Genomic DNA, 15,810 nt, shown 5'->3' on the forward strand with positions numbered 1-15,810 from the left:
GGCCTTTCGAAGGCTCGTTGTTCTAGGGGTATGATTCTCGCTTTGGGTGCGAGAGGTCCCGGGTTCAAATCCCGGACGAGCCCTTTCATTGGTGCTTTTTTAAAGTAGTATTGAAGTATGCATTTCAAAGCCAATATCAATTTTCTCTTTGCAGTAGTGGATGAATATTTGCTAGAGTCTCATGCTTTTAACCTTGCCCTGCCTGAGCAAATAGGAAACATTTCTCTTTAAGCATTTTGCAAAAATGCTGAACTTGCATGGCATATACAAGCGTTCAGCTAGGGCTGTCTGGGAAGGTTGCATGAAAGAAATCTAAAACCAGAGGCCCTTGGAATAGCCTGTTTTGAGAAGTTTCATCACAGAAGAATCAACTGTAGACATCTGTTTCTGTAGTGTAGTGGTTATCACGTTTGCCTCACACGCGAAAGGTCCCCGGTTCGAAACCGGGCAGAAACAGTTGTTATATTGTCTTGGCTGCAATGTTGAGAGGTGCCGTTTTGCCATGAAATTGTCCAGGCCCTGAAGATGGTTTCATGCAGACTCATTCCAAGAAAGTGAATTCTCTTAAAAACACTAAAGTAATTGGCATGTGGATGTATCTGTTGATTCACAGACCTCGCTTTGAAAAGAGCCCTGCATTCTGTTCATTGCTCACCTAGAACATGCATTAACTTTGGGAATTGTTGGCTCCAACAGGCATCTTAGTTTAGTGGAGTGTTTCTGGTGTTTAAGTGCAGAAGCCCTGGGCTCAATTCCTCGGTGACCCTTCTCAAGGTGATGATACAAATGCATCGTCACCTTTACGTTTAATGTCAGAATTGTTTATTTCTATTTGGTGGTGTATGAATGCTTGCAATAGTATGTTGATTTTTTCTAGCCTTGAATGAATAAAAGCAAATCACTCCTCTTTATGTATTTTTCTAATACATTGATATTTGCATCTCCTTTCCTAGCCTGCATTTTTCACTATCTTACAGGCTGTATATAATAGGTATCAATTCAGGGGCCCTTCTTCTACTCAATTCACAACTGTTCTATCCCGGCATTGATAAGCAATCTACATCTGCTTCTGTTGTATATTGGTTATCATGTTTACCTGACGTGTGAAAGCCCCATGTTTGACAGTGCGCGTTAATAAAGAGACCAATGATTTTTATTAAAAGTTGTCATGTGTTTTTGTTACCTTGCACCGGCCAAAAAGTGCCGGAAATGACTTCATTTGCAGTCACTTGAAAAGTAGGGATTCTCAAATAAATGGTAAGAGGTTGGAACAAATCTAAAGGAATGCACGGCATATCTATATGTATGTGTACGCAGGTATCCATATATAAAGATAGATAGATAGATAGATAGATAGATAGATAGATAGATAGATAGATAGATAGATAGATAGATAGATAGATAGATAGATAGATAGATAGATAGATAGATAGATAGATAGATAGATAGATAGATAGATAGATAGATAGATAGATAGATAGATAGATAGATAGATAGATATTGGGAGAGAGAGAGCGTTAATATAAACTGAGACTTTATTTTCCATCAAGCTGTCTTTCCTTTCCTTCAGGAGCAGAATGTTCTGATCATCAGCGCTCCAGAATCTAGTGCTTGGTTGGCAAGCATCACACATTGTGATGTGTTAGCTAAGAGTTCCATGTCGTTCAGACTCATATATTCCTCTGTAGTTGTACCTTGGTGATTCAACAAAATGTGGCATCATAAGCAGCATTCTACTGCCATAGACTGGGCAGAAAAAACATTTAGAATTTCACTGAAAAAGAAAAAAAGCATACTTAGGCAGAGCGTTCTGGACAGTAAGGACATTAGAGTAAGTGATGAATAAGCACTGCTTTTGTTAATTTACATAGGCAGAACAGAGACTGCTGGGAAAAGCCTGAAATTAAAGGCACAGAAAATGCCTGCTTCTGGATAGAACACTAAGAAGGGTTGAAAGTTTTTTCTCTGACCCTGGCCACTCTTACAAGCAATCCTATGATAGTCAGAAGGACCCACCCTAAAAAGGAAGGGACAGCCATTTGGACCCTTTCCACCTTTTCTATATCTCGCCTGATCGAGCCTGATCAAGCGCTGATTGAGCGGATTAGCACATGTACTTCTCATTTTTGGAAGGTATTGCTTAGCTTGCTACCAGCAGCTCAGTTATGTTATGATGTTAGAGGCTTGCAAGGAATGCTTTAGTCCTGCATTAGGCAGTTTTTATTGCTACTTGCATTCAAGGGAAAGATAATTAGCCAGAATCTGTGGCCCAGTTATTCAGCTTGGCATTCCGATTTGCACAAAGGGAATAAGCATTTGAGAAAAAATGCAACATGTGTTTCTTATGTTGTTATGAACAGCTTTTTATTCTTTCTCTTTAGGGTCTAGCCACTGCAGAAATAGATAAATAAGTGCTGACTTCCTGTAAGACGTGTCCAATGCTGGGACAAAATAAAAGGGGACACTTATAAATGATAGTGATATCATTTGAGAAAGGGTAAGTTGACACTGAATTTCATGTGTATTCACAGACCAAGCATGAAAAAGTCCCCAGCATGATCTTCATTGCGTGCTTAGAGCTGGTATTAGCTTTTCAGAGGTGAGGGTCTTTCGAAGGCTCGTTGGTCTAGGGGTATGATTCTCGCTTTGGGTGCGAGAGGTCCTGGGTTCAAATCCCGGACGATCCCTTTCATTGGTGCTTTTTTAAAGTAGTATTGAAGTATGCATTTCAAAGCCAATATCAATTTTCTCTTTGCAGTAGTGGATGAATATTTGCTAGAGTCTCATGCTTTTAACCTTGCCCTGCCTGAGCAAATAGGAAACATTTCTCTTTAAGCATTTTGCAAAAATGCTGAACTTGCATGGCATATACAAGCGTTCAGCTAGGGCTGTCTGGGAAGGTTGCATGAAAGAAATCTAAAACCAGAGGCCCTTGGAATAGCCTGTTTTGAGAACTTTCATCACAGAAGAATCAACTGTAGACATCTGTTTCTGTAGTGTAGTGGTTATCACGTTTGCCTCACACGCGAAAGGTCCCCGGTTCGAAACCGGGCAGAAACAGTTGTTATATTGTCTTGGCTGCAATGTTGAGAGGTGCCGTTTTGCCATGAAATTGTCCAGGCCCTGAAGATGGTTTCATGCAGACTCGTTCCAAGAAAGTGAATTCTCTTAAAAACACTAAAGTAATTGGCATGTGGATGTATCTGTTGATTCACAGACCTCGCTTTGAAAAGAGCCCTGCATTCTGTTCATTGCTCACCTAGAACATGCATTAACTTTGGGAATTGTTGGCACCAACAGGCATCTTAGTTTAGTGGAGTGTTTCTGGTGTTTAAGTGCAGAAGCCCTGGGCTCAATTCCTCGGTGACCCTTCTCAAGGTGATGATACAAATGCATCGTCACCTTTACGTTTAATGTCAGAATTGTTTATTTCTATTTGGTGGTGTATGAATGCTTGCAATAGTATGTTGATTTTTTCTAGCCTTGAATGAATAAAAGCAAATCACTCCTCTTTATGTATTTTTCTAATACATTGATATTTGCATCTCCTTTCCTAGCCTGCATTTTTCACTATCTTACAGGCTGTATATAATAAGTATCAATTCAGGGGCCCTTCTTCTACTCAATTCACAACTGTTCTATCCCGGCATTGATAAGCAATTTACATCTGCTTCTGTTGTATATTGGTTATCATGTTTACCTGACGTGTGAAAGCCCCATGTTTGACAGTGCGCGTTAATAAAGAGACCAATGATTTTTATTAAAAGTTGTCATGTGTTTTTGTTACCTTGCACCGGCCAAAAAGTGCCGGAAATGACTTCATTTGCAGTCACTTGAAAAGTAGGGATTCTCAAATAAATGGTAAGAGGTTGGAACAAATCTAAAGGAATGCATGGCATATCTATATGTATGTGTACGCAGGTATCCATATATAAAGATAGATAGATAGATAGATAGATAGATAGATAGATAGATAGATAGATAGATAGATAGATAGATAGATAGATAGATAGATAGATAGATAGATAGATAGATAGATAGATAGATAGATAGATAGATAGATAGATAGATAGATAGATAGATAGATAGATAGATAGATAGATAGATAGATATTGGGAGAGAGAGAGCGTTAATATAAACTGAGACTTTATTTTCCATCAAGCTGTCTTTCCTTTCCTTCAGGAGCAGAATGTTCTGATCATCAGCGCTCCAGAATCTAGTGCTTGGTTGGCAAGCATCACACATTGTGATGTGTTAGCTAAGAGTTCCATGTCGTTCAGACTCATATATTCCTCTGTAGTTGTACCTTGGTGATTCAACAAAATGTGGCATCATAAGCAGCATTCTACTGCCATAGACTGGGCAGAAAAAACATTTAGAATTTCACTGAAAAAGAAAAAAAGCATACTTAGGCAGAGCTTTCTGGACAGTAAGGACATTAGAGTAAGTGATGAATAAGCACTGCTTTTGTTAATTTACATAGGCAGAACAGAGACTGCTGGGAAAAGCCTGAAATTAAAGGCACAGAAAATGCCTGCTTCTGGATAGAACACTGAGAAGGGTTGAAAGTTTTTTCTCTGACCCTGGCCACTTATACAAGCAATCCTATGATAGTCAGAAGGACCCACCCTAAAAAGGAAGGGACAGCCATTTGGACCCTTTCCACCTTTTCTATATCTCGCCTGATCGAGCCTGATCGAGCGCTGATTGAGCGGATTAGCACATGTACTTCTCATTTTGGGAAGGTATTGCTTAGCTTGCTACCAGCAGCTCAGTTATGTTATGATGTTAGAGGCTTGCAAGGAATGCTTTAGTCCTGCATTAGGCAGTTTTTATTGCTACTTGCATTCAAGGGAAAGATAATTAGCCAGAATCTGTGACCCAGTTATTCAGCTTGGCATTCCGATTTGCACAAAGGGAATAAGCATTTGAGAAAAAATGCAACATGTGTTTCTTATGTTGTTATGAACAGCTTTTTATTCTTTCTCTTTAGGGTCTAGCCACTGCAGAAATAGATAAATAAGTGCTGACTTCCTGTAAGACGTGTCCAATGCTGGGACAAAATAAAAGGGGACACTTATAAATGATAGTGATATCATTTGAGAAAGGGTAAGTTGACACTGAATTTCATGTGTATTCACAGACCAAGCATGAAAAAGTCCCCAGCATGATCTTCATTGCGTGCTTAGAGCTGGTATTAGCTTTTCAGAGGTGCAGGCCTTTCGAAGGCTCGTTGGTCTAGGGGTATGATTCTCGCTTTGGGTGCGAGAGGTCCCGGGTTCAAATCCCGGACGAGCCCTTTCATTGGTGCTTTTTTAAAGTAGTATTGAAGTATGCATTTCAAAGCCAATATCAATTTTCTCTTTGCAGTAGTGGATGAATATTTGCTAGAGTCTCATGCTTTTAACCTTGCCCTGCCTGAGCAAATAGGAAACATTTCTCTTTAAGCATTTTGCAAAAATGCTGAACTTGCATGGCATATACAAGCGTTCAGCTAGGGCTGTCTGGGAAGGTTGCATGAAAGAAATCTAAAACCAGAGGCCCTTGGAATAGCCTGTTTTGAGAAGTTTCATCACAGAAGAATCAACTGTAGACATCTGTTTCTGTAGTGTAGTGGTTATCACGTTCGCCTCACACGCGAAAGGTCCCCGGTTCGAAACCGGGCAGAAACAGTTGTTATATTGTCTTGGCTGCAATGTTGAGAGGTGCCATTTTGCCATGAAATTGTCCAGGCCCTGAAGATGGTTTCATGCAGACTCATTCCAAGAAAGTGAATTCTCTTAAAAACACTAAAGTAATTGGCATGTGGATGTATCTGTTGATTCACAGACCTCGCTTTCATAAGAGCCCTGCATTCTGTTCATTGCTCACCTAGAACATGCATTAACTTTGGGAATTGTTGGCACCAACAGGCATCTTAGTTTAGTGGAGTGTTTCTGGTGTTTAAGTGCAGAAGCCCTGGGCTCAATTCCTCGGTGACCCTTCTCAAGGTGATGATACAAATGCATCGTCACCTTTACGTTTAATGTCAGAATTGTTTATTTCTATTTGGTGGTGTATGAATGCTTGCAATAGTATGTTGATTTTTTCTAGCCTTGAATGAATAAAAGCAAATCACTCCTCTTTATGTATTTTTCTAATACATTGATATTTGCATCTCCTTTCCTAGCCTGCATTTTTCACTATCTTACAGGCTGTATATAATAAGTATCAATTCAGGGGCCCTTCTATTACTCAATTCACAACTATTCTATCCTGGCATTGATAAGCAATCTACATCTGCTTCTGTTGTGTATTGGTTATCATGTTTACCTGACGTGTGAAAGCCCCATGTTTGACAGTGCGCGTTAATAAAGAGACCAATGATTTGTATTAAAAGTTGGCATGTGTTTTTGTTACCTTGCACCGGCCAAAAAGTGCCGGAAATGACTTCATTTGCAGTCACTTGAAAAGTAGGGATTCTCAAATAAATGGTAAGAGGTTGGAACAAATCTAAAGGAATGCATGGCATATCTATATGTATGTGTACGCAGGTATCCATATATAAAGATAGATAGATAGATAGATAGATAGATAGATAGATAGATAGATAGATAGATAGATAGATAGATAGATAGATAGATAGATAGATAGATAGATAGATAGATAGATAGATAGATAGATAGATAGATAGATAGATAGATAGATAGATAGATAGATAGATAGATATTGGGAGAGAGAGAGCGTTAATATAAACTGAGACTTTATTTTCCATCAAGCTGTCTTTCCTTTCCTTCAGGAGCAGAATGTTCTGATCATCAGCGCTCCAGAATCTAGTGCTTGGTTGGCAAGCATCACACATTGTGATGTGTTAGCTAAGAGTTCCATGTCGTTCAGACTCATATATTCCTCTGTAGTTGTACCTTGGTGATTCAACAAAATGTGGCATCATAAGCAGCATTCTACTGCCATAGACTGGGCAGAAAAAACATTTAGAATTTAACTGAAAAAGAAAAAAAGCATACTTAGGCAGAGCTTTCTGGACAGTAAGGACATTAGAGTAAGTGATGAATAAGCACTGCTTTTGTTAATTTACATAGGCAGAACAGAGACTGCTGGGAAAAGCCTGAAATTAAAGGCACAGAAAATGCCTGCTTCTGGATAGAACACTGAGAAGGGTTGAAAGTTTTTTCTCTGACCCTGGCCACTTATACAAGCAATCCTATGATAGTCAGAAGGACCCACCCTAAAAAGGAAGGGACAGCCATTTGGACCCTTTCCACCTTTTCTATATCTCGCCTGATCGAGCCTGATTGAGCGGATTAGCACATGTACTTCTCATTTTGGGAAGGTATTGCTTAGCTTGCTACCAGCAGCTCAGTTATGTTATGATGTTAGAGGCTTGCAAGGAATGCTTTAGTCCTGCATTAGGCAGTTTTTATTGCTACTTGCATTCAAGGGAAAGATAATTAGCCAGAATCTGTGACCCAGTTATTCAGCTTGGCATTCCGATTTGCACAAAGGGAATAAGCATTTGAGAAAAAATGCAACATGTGTTTCTTATGTTGTTATGAACAGCTTTTTATTCTTTCTCTTTAGGGTCTAGCCACTGCAGAAATAGATAAATAAGTGCTGACTTCCTGTAAGACGTGTCCAATGCTGGGACAAAATAAAAGGGGACACTTATAAATGATAGTGATATAATTTGAGAAAGGGTAAGTTGACACTGAATTTCATGTGTATTCACAGACCAAGCATGAAAAAGTCCCCAGCATGATCTTCATTGCGTGCTTAGAGCTGGTATTAGCTTTTCAGAGGTGCAGACCTTTCGAAGGCTCGTTGGTCTAGGGGTATGATTCTCGCTTTTGGTGCGAGAGGTCCCGGGTTCAAATCCCGGACAAGCCCTTTCATTGGTGCTTTTTTAAAGTAGTATTGAAGTATGCATTTCAAAGCCAATATCAATTTTCTCTTTGCAGTAGTGGATGAATATTTGCTAGAGTCTCATGCTTTTAACCTTGCCCTGCCTGAGCAAATAGGAAACATTTCTCTTTAAGCATTTTGCAAAAATGCTGAACTTGCATGGCATATACAAGCGTTCAGCTAGGGCTGTCTGGGAAGGTTGCATGAAAGAAATCTAAAACCAGAGGCCCTTGGAATAGCCTGTTTTGAGAAGTTTCATCACAGAAGAATCAACTGTAGTCATCTGTTTCTGTAGTGTAGTGGTTATCACGTTCGCCTCACACGCGAAAGGTCCCCGGTTCGAAACCGGGCAGAAACAGTTGTTATATTGTCTTGGCTGCAATGTTGAGAGGTGCCGTTTTGCCATGAAATTGTCCAGGCCCTGAAGATGGTTTCATGCAGACTCATTCCAAGAAAGTGAATTCTCTTAAAAACACTAAAGTAATTGGCATGTGGATGTATCTGTTGATTCACAGACCTCGCTTTCATAAGAGCCCTGCATTCTGTTCATTGCTCACCTAGAACATGCATTAACTTTGGGAATTGTTGGCACCAACAGGCATCTTAGTTTAGTGGAGTGTTTCTGGTGTTTAAGTGCAGAAGCCCTGGGCTCAATTCCTCGGTGACCCTTCTCAAGGTGATGATACAAATGCATCGTCACCTTTACGTTTAATGTCAGAATTGTTTATTTCTATTTGGTGGTGTATGAATGCTTGCAATAGTATGTTGATTTTTTCTAGCCTTGAATGAATAAAAGCAAATCACTCCTCTTTATGTATTTTTCTAATACATTGATATTTGCATCTCCTTTCCTAGCCTGCATTTTTCACTATCTTACAGGCTGTATATAATAAGTATCAATTCAGGGGCCCTTCTATTACTCAATTCACAACTATTCTATCCTGGCATTGATAAGCAATCTACATCTGCTTCTGTTGTGTATTGGTTATCATGTTTACCTGACGTGTGAAAGCCCCATGTTTGACAGTGCGCGTTAATAAAGAGACCAATGATTTGTATTAAAAGTTGGCATGTGTTTTTGTTACCTTGCACCGGCCAAAAGGTGCCGGAAATGACTTCATTTGCAGTCACTTGAAAAGTAGGGATTCTCAAATAAATGGTAAGAGGTTGGAACAAATCTAAAGGAATGCATGGCATATCTATATGTATGTGTACGCAGGTATCCATATATAAAGATAGATAGATAGATAGATAGATAGATAGATAGATAGATAGATAGATAGATAGATAGTAGATAGATAGATAGATAGATAGATAGATAGATCGATAGATAGATAGATAGATAGATAGATAGATAGATAGATAGATAGATAGATAGATATTCAGAGAGAGAGAGCGTTAATATAAACTGAGACTTTATTTTCCATCAAGCTGTCTTTCCTTTCCTTCAGGAGCAGAATGTTCTGATCATCAGCGCTCCAGAATCTAGTGCTTGGTTGGCAAGCATCACACATTGTGATGTGTTAGCTAAGAGTTCCATGTCGTTCAGACTCATATATTCCTCTGTAGTTGTACCTTGGTGATTCAACAAAATGTGGCATCATAAGCAGCATTCTACTGCCATAGACTGGGCAGAAAAAACATTTAGAATTTCACAGAAAAAGAAAAAAAGCATACTTAGGCAGAGCTTTCTGGACAGTAAGGACATTAGAGTAAGTGATGAATAAGCACTGCTTTTGTTAATTTACATAGGCAGAACAGAGACTGCTGGGAAAAGCCTGAAATTAAAGGCACAGAAAATGCCTGCTTCTGGATAGAACACTGAGAAGGGTTGAAAGTTTTTTCTCTGACCCTGGCCACTCGTACAAGCAATCCTATGATAGTCAGAAGGACCCACCCTAAAAAGGAAGGGACAGCCATTTGGACCCTTTCCACCTTTTCTATATCTCGCCTGATCGAGCCTGATCGAGCGCTGATTGAGCGGATTAGCACATGTACTTCTCATTTTGGGAAGGTATTGCTTAGCTTGCTACCAGCAGCTCAGTTATGTTATGATGTTAGAGGCTTGCAAGGAATGCTTTAGTCCTGCATTAGGCAGTTTTTATTGCTACTTGCATTCAAGGGAAAGATAATTAGCCAGAATCTGTGACCCAGTTATTCAGCTTGGCATTCCGATTTGCGCAAAGGGAATAAGCATTTGAGAAAAAATGCAACATGTGTTTCTTATGTTGTTATGAACAGCTTTTTATTCTTTCTCTTTAGGGTCTAGCCACTGCAGAAATAGATAAATAAGTGCTGACTTCCTGTAAGACGTGTCCAATGCTGGGACAAAATAAAAGGGGACACTTATAAATGATAGTGATATCATTTGAGAAAGGGTAAGTTGACACTGAATTTCATGTGTATTCACAGACCAAGCATGAAAAAGTCCCCAGCATGATCTTCATTGCGTGCTTAGAGCTGGTATTAGCTTTTCAGAGGTGCAGACCTTTCGAAGGCTCGTTGGTCTAGGGGTATGATTCTCGCTTTGGGTGCGAGAGGTCCCGGGTTCAAATCCCGGACGAGCCCTTTCATTGGTGCTTTTTTAAAGTAGTATTGAAGTATGCATTTCAAAGCCAATATCAATTTTCTCTTTGCAGTAGTGGATGAATATTTGCTAGAGTCTCATGCTTTTAACCTTGCCCTGCCTGAGCAAATAGGAAACATTTCTCTTTAAGCATTTTGCAAAAATGCTGAACTTGCATGGCATATACAAGCGTTCAGCTAGGGCTGTCTGGGAAGGTTGCATGAAAGAAATCTAAAACCAGAGGCCCTTGGAATAGCCTGTTTTGAGAAGTTTCATCACAGAAGAATCAACTGTAGACATCTGTTTCTGTAGTGTAGTGGTTATCACGTTCGCCTCACACGCGAAAGGTCCCCGGTTCGAAACCGGGCAGAAACAGTTGTTATATTGTCTTGGCTGCAATGTTGAGAGGTGCCGTTTTGCCATGAAATTGTCCAGGCCCTGAAGATGGTTTCATGCAGACTCATTCCAAGAAAGTGAATTCTCTTAAAAACACTAAAGTAATTGGCATGTGGATGTATCTGTTGATTCACAGACCTCGCTTTGAAAAGAGCCCTGCATTCTGTTCATTGCTCACCTAGAACATGCATTAACTTTGGGAATTGTTGGCTCCAACAGGCATCTTAGTTTAGTGGAGTGTTTCTGGTGTTTAAGTGCAGAAGCCCTGGGCTCAATTCCTCGGTGACCCTTCTCAAGGTGATGATACAAATGCATCGTCACCTTTACGTTTAATGTCAGAATTGTTTATTTCTATTTGGTGGTGTATGAATGCTTGCAATAGTATGTTGATTTTTTCTAGCCTTGAATGAATAAAAGCAAATCACTCCTCTTTATGTATTTTTCTAATACATTGATATTTGCATCTCCTTTCCTAGCCTGCATTTTTCACTATCTTACAGGCTGTATATAATAGGTATCAATTCAGGGGCCCTTCTTCTACTCAATTCACAACTGTTCTATCCCGGCATTGATAAGCAATCTACATCTGCTTCTGTTGTATATTGGTTATCATGTTTACCTGACGTGTGAAAGCCCCATGTTTGACAGTGCGCGTTAATAAAGAGACCAATGATTTTTATTAAAAGTTGTCATGTGTTTTTGTTACCTTGCACCGGCCAAAAAGTGCCGGAAATGACTTCATTTGCAGTCACTTGAAAAGTAGGGATTCTCAAATAAATGGTAAGAGGTTGGAACAAATCTAAAGGAATGCATGGCATATCTATATGTATGTGTACGCAGGTATCCATATATAAGATAGATAGATAGATAGATAGATAGATAGATAGATAGATAGATAGATAGATAGATAGATAGATAGATAGATAGATAGATAGATAGATAGATAGATAGATAGATAGATAGATAGATAGATAGATAGATAGATAGATAGATAGATAGATAGATAGATAGATAGATATTGGGAGAGAGAGAGCGTTAATATAAACTGAGACTTTATTTTCCATCAAGCTGTCTTTCCTTTCCTTCAGGAGCAGAATGTTCTGATCATCAGCGCTCCAGAATCTAGTGCTTGGTTGGCAAGCATCACACATTGTGATGTGTTAGCTAAGAGTTCCATGTCGTTCAGACTCATATATTCCTCTGTAGTTGTACCTTGGTGATTCAACAAAATGTGGCATCATAAGCAGCATTCTACTGCCATAGACTGGGCAGAAAAAACATTTAGAATTTCACTGAAAAAGAAAAAAAGCATACTTAGGCAGAGCTTTCTGGACAGTAAGGACATTAGAGTAAGTGATGAATAAGCACTGCTTTTGTTAATTTACATAGGCAGAACAGAGACTGCTGGGAAAAGCCTGAAATTAAAGGCACAGAAAATGCCTGCTTCTGGATAGAACACTAAGAAGGGTTGAAAGTTTTTTCTCTGACCCTGGCCACTCTTACAAGCAATCCTATGATAGTCAGAAGGACCCACCCTAAAAAGGAAGGGACAGCCATTTGGACCCTTTCCACCTTTTCTATATCTCGCCTGATCGAGCCTGATCGAGCGCTGATTGAGCGGATTAGCACATGTACTTCTCATTTTTGGAAGGTATTGCTTAGCTTGCTACCAGCAGCTCAGTTATGTTATGATGTTAGAGGCTTGCAAGGAATGCTTTAGTCCTGCATTAGGCAGTTTTTATTGCTACTTGCATTCAAGGGAAAGATAATTAGCCAGAATCTGTGGCCCAGTTATTCAGCTTGGCATTCCGATTTGCACAAAGGGAATAAGCATTTGAGAAAAAATGCAACATGTGTTTCTTATGTTGTTATGAACAGCTTTTTATTCTTTCTCTTTAGGGTCTAGCCACTGCAGAAATAGATAAATAAGTGCTGACTTCCTGTAAGACGTGTCCAATGCTGGGACAAAATAAAAGGGGACACTTATAAATGATAGTGATATCATTTGAGAAAGGGTAAGTTGACACTGAATTTCATGTGTATTCACAGACCAAGCATGAAAAAGTCCCCAGCATGATCTTCATTGCGTGCTTAGAGCTGGTATTAGCTTTTCAGAGGTGAGGGTCTTTCGAAGGCTCGTTGGTCTAGGGGTATGATTCTCGCTTTGGGTGCGAGAGGTCCTGGGTTCAAATCCCGGACGATCCCTTTCATTGGTGCTTTTTTAAAGTAGTATTGAAGTATGCATTTCAAAGCCAATATCAATTTTCTCTTTGCAGTAGTGGATGAATATTTGCTAGAGTCTCATGCTTTTAACCTTGCCCTGCCTGAGCAAATAGGAAACATTTCTCTTTAAGCATTTTGCAAAAATGCTGAACTTGCATGGCATATACAAGCGTTCAGCTAGGGCTGTCTGGGAAGGTTGCATGAAAGAAATCTAAAACCAGAGGCCCTTGGAATAGCCTGTTTTGAGAACTTTCATCACAGAAGAATCAACTGTAGACATCTGTTTCTGTAGTGTAGTGGTTATCACGTTTGCCTCACACGCGAAAGGTCCCCGGTTCGAAACCGGGCAGAAACAGTTGTTATATTGTCTTGGCTGCAATGTTGAGAGGTGCCGTTTTGCCATGAAATTGTCCAGGCCCTGAAGATGGTTTCATGCAGACTCGTTCCAAGAAAGTGAATTCTCTTAAAAACACTAAAGTAATTGGCATGTGGATGTATCTGTTGATTCACAGACCTCGCTTTGAAAAGAGCCCTGCATTCTGTTCATTGCTCACCTAGAACATGCATTAACTTTGGGAATTGTTGGCACCAACAGGCATCTTAGTTTAGTGGAGTGTTTCTGGTGTTTAAGTGCAGAAGCCCTGGGCTCAATTCCTCGGTGACCCTTCTCAAGGTGATGATACAAATGCATCGTCACCTTTACGTTTAATGTCAGAATTGTTTATTTCTATTTGGTGGTGTATGAATGCTTGCAATAGTATGTTGATTTTTTCTAGCCTTGAATGAATAAAAGCAAATCACTCCTCTTTATGTATTTTTCTAATACATTGATATTTGCATCTCCTTTCCTAGCCTGCATTTTTCACTATCTTACAGGCTGTATATAATAAGTATCAATTCAGGGGCCCTTCTTCTACTCAATTCACAACTGTTCTATCCCGGCATTGATAAGCAATTTACATCTGCTTCTGTTGTATATTGGTTATCATGTTTACCTGACGTGTGAAAGCCCCATGTTTGACAGTGCGCGTTAATAAAGAGACCAATGATTTTTATTAAAAGTTGTCATGTGTTTTTGTTACCTTGCACCGGCCAAAAAGTGCCGGAAATGACTTCATTTGCAGTCACTTGAAAAGTAGGGATTCTCAAATAAATGGTAAGAGGTTGGAACAAATCTAAAGGAATGCATGGCATATCTATATGTATGTGTACGCAGGTATCCATATATAAAGATAGATAGATAGATAGATAGATAGATAGATAGATAGATAGATAGATAGATAGATAGATAGATAGATAGATAGATAGATAGATAGATAGATAGATAGATAGATAGATAGATAGATAGATAGATAGATAGATAGATAGATAGATAGATAGATAGATAGATAGATAGATAGATAGATATTGGGAGAGAGAGAGCGTTAATATAAACTGAGACTTTATTTTCCATCAAGCTGTCTTTCCTTTCCTTCAGGAGCAGAATGTTCTGATCATCAGCGCTCCAGAATCTAGTGCTTGGTTGGCAAGCATCACACATTGTGATGTGTTAGCTAAGAGTTCCATGTCGTTCAGACTCATATATTCCTCTGTAGTTGTACCTTGGTGATTCAACAAAATGTGGCATCATAAGCAGCATTCTACTGCCATAGACTGGGCAGAAAAAACATTTAGAATTTCACTGAAAAAGAAAAAAAGCATACTTAGGCAGAGCTTTCTGGACAGTAAGGACATTAGAGTAAGTGATGAATAAGCACTGCTTTTGTTAATTTACATAGGCAGAACAGAGACTGCTGGGAAAAGCCTGAAATTAAAGGCACAGAAAATGCCTGCTTCTGGATAGAACACTGAGAAGGGTTGAAAGTTTTTTCTCTGACCCTGGCCACTTATACAAGCAATCCTATGATAGTCAGAAGGACCCACCCTAAAAAGGAAGGGACAGCCATTTGGACCCTTTCCACCTTTTCTATATCTCGCCTGATCGAGCCTGATCGAGCGCTGATTGAGCGGATTAGCACATGTACTTCTCATTTTGGGAAGGTATTGCTTAGCTTGCTACCAGCAGCTCAGTTATGTTATGATGTTAGAGGCTTGCAAGGAATGCTTTAGTCCTGCATTAGGCAGTTTTTATTGCTACTTGCATTCAAGGGAAAGATAATTAGCCAGAATCTGTGACCCAGTTATTCAGCTTGGCATTCCGATTTGCACAAAGGGAATAAGCATTTGAGAAAAAATGCAACATGTGTTTCTTATGTTGTTATGAACAGCTTTTTATTCTTTCTCTTTAGGGTCTAGCCACTGCAGAAATAGATAAATAAGTGCTGACTTCCTGTAAGACGTGTCCAATGCTGGGACAAAATAAAAGGGGACACTTATAAATGATAGTGATATCATTTGAGAAAGGGTAAGTTGACACTGAATTTCATGTGTATTCACAGACCAAGCATGAAAAAGTCCCCAGCATGATCTTCATTGCGTGCTTAGAGCTGGTATTAGCTTTTCAGAGGTGCAGGCCTTTCGAAGGCTCGTTGGTCTAGGGGTATGATTCTCGCTTTGGGTGCGAGAGGTCCCGGGTTCAAATCCCGGACGAGCCCTTTCATTGGTGCTTTTTTAAAGTAGTATTGAAGTATGCATTTCAAAGCCAATATCAATTTTCTCTTTGCAGTAGTGGATGAATATTTGCTAGAGTCTCATGCTTTTAACCTTGCCCTGCCTGAGCAAATAGG

The 15,810-nt window shown here is 39.5% G+C and overlaps 9 non-coding genes across 9 annotated transcripts; all 9 read left to right on the top strand.

Annotated features, from left to right (window-relative positions):
* The first annotated feature begins 383 nt into the window (after positions 1–383).
* On the top strand, positions 384–456 carry TRNAV-CAC (transfer RNA valine (anticodon CAC)). The gene has a single exon. It is a non-coding gene; the product is annotated as a tRNA-Val (tRNA).
* A 2,531-nt stretch (positions 457–2,987) lies between these two features.
* On the top strand, positions 2,988–3,060 carry TRNAV-CAC (transfer RNA valine (anticodon CAC)). Its single transcript has one exon. It is a non-coding gene; the product is annotated as a tRNA-Val (tRNA).
* A 2,167-nt stretch (positions 3,061–5,227) lies between these two features.
* Positions 5,228–5,299, top strand: TRNAP-UGG (transfer RNA proline (anticodon UGG)). The gene has a single exon. It is a non-coding gene; the product is annotated as a tRNA-Pro (tRNA).
* Positions 5,300–5,599: 300 nt separating this feature from the next.
* On the top strand, positions 5,600–5,672 carry TRNAV-CAC (transfer RNA valine (anticodon CAC)). Its single transcript has one exon. It is a non-coding gene; the product is annotated as a tRNA-Val (tRNA).
* Positions 5,673–8,184: 2,512 nt separating this feature from the next.
* TRNAV-CAC (transfer RNA valine (anticodon CAC)) lies at positions 8,185–8,257 on the top strand. Its single transcript has one exon. It is a non-coding gene; the product is annotated as a tRNA-Val (tRNA).
* Positions 8,258–10,395: 2,138 nt separating this feature from the next.
* TRNAP-UGG (transfer RNA proline (anticodon UGG)) lies at positions 10,396–10,467 on the top strand. The gene has a single exon. It is a non-coding gene; the product is annotated as a tRNA-Pro (tRNA).
* A 300-nt stretch (positions 10,468–10,767) lies between these two features.
* Positions 10,768–10,840, top strand: TRNAV-CAC (transfer RNA valine (anticodon CAC)). The gene has a single exon. It is a non-coding gene; the product is annotated as a tRNA-Val (tRNA).
* A 2,526-nt stretch (positions 10,841–13,366) lies between these two features.
* TRNAV-CAC (transfer RNA valine (anticodon CAC)) lies at positions 13,367–13,439 on the top strand. The gene has a single exon. It is a non-coding gene; the product is annotated as a tRNA-Val (tRNA).
* Positions 13,440–15,606: 2,167 nt separating this feature from the next.
* Positions 15,607–15,678, top strand: TRNAP-UGG (transfer RNA proline (anticodon UGG)). Its single transcript has one exon. It is a non-coding gene; the product is annotated as a tRNA-Pro (tRNA).
* The last annotated feature ends 132 nt before the right edge of the window (positions 15,679–15,810 follow it).

Source organism: Lissotriton vulgaris, unplaced genomic scaffold, assembly GCF_964263255.1.
Source record: "Lissotriton vulgaris unplaced genomic scaffold, aLisVul1.2 SCAFFOLD_1545, whole genome shotgun sequence".
Lineage (NCBI taxonomy): Eukaryota > Metazoa > Chordata > Amphibia > Caudata > Salamandridae > Lissotriton > Lissotriton vulgaris.